This window comes from Varanus komodoensis, unplaced genomic scaffold (assembly GCF_004798865.1).
Source record: "Varanus komodoensis strain SLA01 unplaced genomic scaffold, ASM479886v1 scaffold44_3, whole genome shotgun sequence".
Lineage (NCBI taxonomy): Eukaryota > Metazoa > Chordata > Lepidosauria > Squamata > Varanidae > Varanus > Varanus komodoensis.
The window spans coordinates 6,783,158-6,788,682 of NW_025336010.1; positions in this window are offsets into that span (position 1 = coordinate 6,783,158).

A 5,525-nucleotide genomic window follows, 5' to 3' on the forward strand; every position below is an offset into this window, starting at 1 on the left:
CTTCTCAATTTCTGGGCCTATTTCTGGGCAAGAAATATCTCATGGATTTTCACCAGGAAGTGGGGGAATTCTCCCACAGTTTTTTCCCAGGCAGAGCTTACCATTGGCAGTGGTTGTTGCTCAGTTTCTTTATTTTCTTTGGGAATTATTATTATTCGACTGCCACTTCAAGTAGCCACAGCAGCAACTGTGTTGGCAGCCTCCACAATGCCCCATGCCTATTTCCCTTCTGAGGAATATGGCCAGAGACTGAGGAAGTTGTGGAATGGGAAGACGGCCATAAAAAACAAATTGGGAAGAAAATTTGGATGAAGTTCTGCAATGAGGCCTTTTATTTCTAGAAACAGAAAAATCTCAGTACTCTTCTGACAAAAATGCATTCTGAGAAATATGCTCTGCTCTAGGTCGCCTTTCCAAACATTAAATTTCTGGGGGGGGGGGGGGGGGGGGACAGTGATCCATCTAGTTGCTTATGATACCACTACTTCTCTGAAAGCCCTCTAGTAGGTGTTGTCCCCAGCTTCAAAAAAGAAGTGGAGCTAGTTGTGTGGCAATATCTGTCCTTCGATGTCCTATAAGAAATTCCCCCCAAAAGGAGGTTTTCATTCCCACCGCCATTCTCGGGGCGCATTATTTTGAATTCCTGTTGCTGGTGTTATTGGGCTGACCAAATCAGTGCAAGCTGACTGAGGGTACTGTGTGTTGCACCTTTCCTTTCCATTACACATCTCTCCATTGTGCTGCAGCTTCCCACTGTGCTTCTTGATCAGAAAAAGCGCCATGGAAGGAAGCATCCCATGATAACTTCCCCTGGGATTTAATGGAAGTGTGGCAAACTGGGGAGGCTGCAGCTGCCAGAAATGGCTGCACAACGAAAAACACAACTCTTGTGTGTGTTTCCCTGCCACCTCGTATGAAAGGTAAGCACAAGAATGCCAGACACAACCTGTGAGAATTTCTCCAAACTTTTCTAGGCTTCTGTCTTTTCAAAAGCAATTTCATTCCTATCAGACGGAATATGTCCAAAAATGTGGACTACTTTTCAGCAAATTGCTAATAATCAAAGGATTTACAGATTCTGTACTGTGCTGTCCATATTTCAAAATGCATTATTAATGCATTACCATTGTTATTTGCTTCACCACTACAAGATCCCAGTGAAGTAAGCACTATTATCTCTTTATATATAGCGAGTGACATAACAGGATTTGTGGAGGTGGAGCGGCATTTTAACTCTGCCCATATGGAACTACAGTGGTACCTCGGCTCACGAATGCTTCAGTTCATGACCAAATCAGGTCGCAAACAAAAAATTCATTAAATTTTTGACTCAGGTTGCAAACCATTGCCATTGGGTGGCAACCATGAATGCAGCCATCTCCCCACCCCGCCGAGTGGGGAGATGGCCACGATCATGCTGGGAATGGGGGGGGGTGGGGAGATGGCCGACATTGCACCTGTCTTTCCTGCAGGAGCGCAACTGCGATCTTGGCCATCTCCCCGCTAGCACGATCGCACCCGTCTCCCCTCCCCCCATGCACTGGGATGACAGGTGCATGCAGGGATGACGGGTGCAATGCTGTGGGATGAGGAGATGGCCGCGCACATGCTCAGGTGGCGGGGAGGGGGGGAGTTGGCCGCGATCTTTGTTGTTCTTTGTCACTTTGCTTCACATTTTTCTGATTAAAAAAATAGTTGCAGAACGGATTAACCTTATTTACATTGAACCTTATGGGGAATGTAACTTGGCTTACGACCAATTTGGATCACAACCAGAGTCCTGGAATGGATTAAGTTCGTGAACCAAGGTACCACTGTATATGTTTTGGCCTGTGTGGTAAACAGCCTTTTTTATAAAGAAAATGGTATGGGAAGAAAACCTTAATCCTGCCTCAGTATAAGTGGGCTTTAATAACCCTTTAAAAAACTCTAACCCTTACCCTGTCATGTCACATCTAGTTGTGACATTACTTTCATTATATATTCCCTAAGCTCCATATTTCACACAATATTTGTATATTGCTTTTCCGGTACGAATAATGTTTCAAAGATATTACACTCAGGGCGTGGGTGTAATGAAAAGCCTAAGGACACAATCCTAGTCAGACAGAAAATGGGCCTTCAGCTCCCATCATGCCACAGTGGCTATAGGACAGCACCTTAAAGAACAGAATACTGATAGAAAGCATCTACCCTAAGACCAGTGCACAGAACCCTCAGATTTGCCTAACCATGGGGCCCATTCTACTTCAGAGAAGGAAACACAAATGTGAAATTAGCCATAGAAGGAGGTTGCAATTTCCTCTTCTTCTGCTGATTTTTTAATGTTCTTCTTTGACGTTTTCCTTATTTTCTGTATTCTCCGCTGCTGCAAAAGCGATGACGGTTCTTCTTCTGTTCAAGCAGCCTCTTCTTAGCTCCTTTTTCATTTTCTCACAAACCTGGCTTTTAGATTTTTCATACTACCATCTTTTTAACTTTTGCTGGCACTGCCATTCCTCCTCCTTCCTCTACAGCAGTTTGTGCTTCATTGGAACCCAAAAGAAAGTAGCGGAGGGAAATTGATTACACACTTCTTCAAGCACCAGTGGGTCATTATAGGTAGCATGATCTAATGTTAAGAACTGGTGTCTGACCTGGGCTTTTTCCTTCTTTCTTCCTTCCCCATTCTTTTTTCCTTTTGTATCATGTCTTTTAGATTGTAATCCTGCAGACAGAGATGCTCTTGTTCCATTCATAGGAAGCCACTCTGTGAGCCATTTCGGCTAAAGAGTGGGCCAGAAATGCTTTAAACAGATTCCCAAAAAGATTGTGGATCTTTGCTTCACTCTTAGGCCAATGTTAGTCTGCCTGGCCATTATTTTTCATTCCACTTACCTCTTTCTCCTCTGGGTGCTTTAAGTTGAAAGCCTCTACACACTTACCGCAAAGTAAATCCCATTTAACTCATTGTGTTCTGAGTAGACAGACATTTATATGATGGAGCAGTTAGGGATGTTCCTACTTCCAGCTCGACACTGGTACTGTCACTAAGCCTTCAGGTCATTGCCTTGAAAACATTTCCAGAGAGGTTGCACTGTTAGTCTGTGGCAGCAAGACCAAACCAGAGTCTTGTGGCCTCTTAAAGACCATGACATGTCTCATGCCACAAGTTTTTGTGAGGCAGAGTCTGTCTCATCTGATGCCTAATACATTTGCTAGATGTTGAGGTGCCACAATCCTCTCCCCTCCCCTTTTCCATTTCAAAAAGCATTTGTTGTCGTGTTTTAATTTGTTGCACAGGACTTATTTTTGCTTTGCTGCAACAGATTAATGGATGCTTGGGTGTAATGTTCATTTTGTTCAAGAAGTAGGCTTGTAGGACTGGGCTGTCGTGCCTGACGGCTCGACAGAGATGTTGACTCGCGAGAAAGAGTCAAACGTTCAAAATGAGAATCAGGCATTGGAACAAGGGGACTTATACTTGGGGCCCAGTGCCCAAAAGGGCCCCCTGCAGCCTGACTCTGGGACTGCTGAGCAAGTAGCCCCCTCACACCCTGACTCTTTGGCTTCTGAGCAAATAGCCTCCCCACAGCCTGACTGTGAGGCTTCTGAACGAGTAGCTTCTCCTCATCCTGCCTCTGAGGTGATTGAACAAGTTGCCCCCCCCCCACCCCCGCATCCTGACTCTGAAGCTGCTGGGCAGAGTTCAGGAGAACAAGAAGACATAACAGTGAATTTGGCAAACGCCCAACTTAGTAGAAGTTTAAGGCGTCTAGATCAATTGCGTCTGGACCAGGACAGACAGGACAGAGGTTTGTCCCACCCACGAGCGGAAAGACGTGACAGGAAAATCTAATCCCACGTGGGCTTCTCAGATACTTCAGAAAGGAGGGGGCAACTGTGTTGCTAGGAGCTCTCCACTAGAGCTTATCTGTTGCATCGTAAATCTTGTAGAAAGTAGCAATAAAAGTCTTTAGTTTTATGGCTGGCTGCTGTGTGAGTTAATTGGAGATGTGAGTTACGACCCATGACATGGGTGCTGCAATTATTTTATTGATTTTTTTTTTACTTTTTAAATAACCTTTAATTGCCCCTACAAGGCACCAGTTTTGGTAGAAACAAACCACCAGGAGTCACCAGGTCAAGTCATCCCCATGCTGTGGCTGAAAACACCTTGATCCGAGGATAAAGGTGGAGTCCTGTTTGGAAGGGCCACAAGCCACACCTGAGGCATGTGAAACCTCAGCAGTAACGGGCAGATCTCATCAAGGGGAGGCCAGGAAATTCTAGGAGGTAATCGGAGGAAGGAAGAGGAAGTGGGGAAGAGAGGAAGACAGAGAGGAAAATCCTTGTACCAAAAGAAGGGAGAATACCCCACTTACAGCCACTCCCACTGGTTTCCTTCAGTGGGAAACCTGGAACTTCCCAACAGGAAGAGACAGAAGGACTCTAGGTTTATCCAAGCCTGGGCTCAACATCTTCCCTGGAAGCACCAAATAAGCCCCAAGTGCAGCTAGGTCTGGGGAGCCACTTCCACAGCAGAAGACAGTCCTTGCTACAGCGAGCTGATGGAGTGCCTCTGGAAGGGCAAGTATTTCAAACAAAGAGTGTTGAACATTTAAAGCCAGACAGAAGGGAAGGGAGGTATAGGTCCTTACCTGAGCAGGAAGTCTGCAAGCTGGCTTGGTTTCAGTGTGGTAACAAGAGGCAAAGCTTCAAAAAGAAAGACTGTCTGCACCTGAATTAAGACCCTTGTGAGTGTCAAGGTGATGGACGAGGATGGATTCAGCCCTTCCTGAGGACAGACATGCAGTAGGCATACTAATCAAATGAAGGGCACAAACGAATGGAGCTGCCTACACTCATCCAAGTCTATGGGTATTCTATGCAGGACAAGATTGTTACCTCTGCACTCTTCCTGCTCTGCAGGTCAGCTCAGCAGCTTTGGACAGAGAGGGAGGGGGACTAGTATGCTGCCAGGATGCATCCTATTGACCCAATCTCCCCCACACATACACCCCCACCCCAGAGCACCTTCTCCGCCCCTTCTCCAAAGTATTGCAACCTTGGAACACATTGTGTGCCACCTACAAGGTGCAGGGAGCAGGCATCCAAGCAAGGGCCCTCACCTCCCAGGCCCAAGCTCTGTTCTGGCCTTCCATCCGAAGAGCTAAACAATCCATGCAGCCCCCTAGATGCTGTTGTGGGTGCATAGGATTCCTTGCAAATCAAATAAGTTATTGGCAGCTGACTTGGAGGCCTGATATCAAGGAGAAAGGTGACATGTGCATATTTTAAATAAATATATAAGAGAAGAGGTTACTTTGCCTCATAGCCAAGGCATGTGGAGAGCTCTCACAGAAGACTTTGTTTTCCCCTTGGAAAGTGCTCAAACTTGAATGTAGAGGGATTCCTCACGTTTTCATTCTGTCACTGAGAATGGGAATTGGGCTTATTCAAAGAAATTAAATTTTAACCATTCTTTCAACAGAGACTTTAGAAGATCAACAATGTAGTTTGAACCGTCACTGTCTCACTTGGTT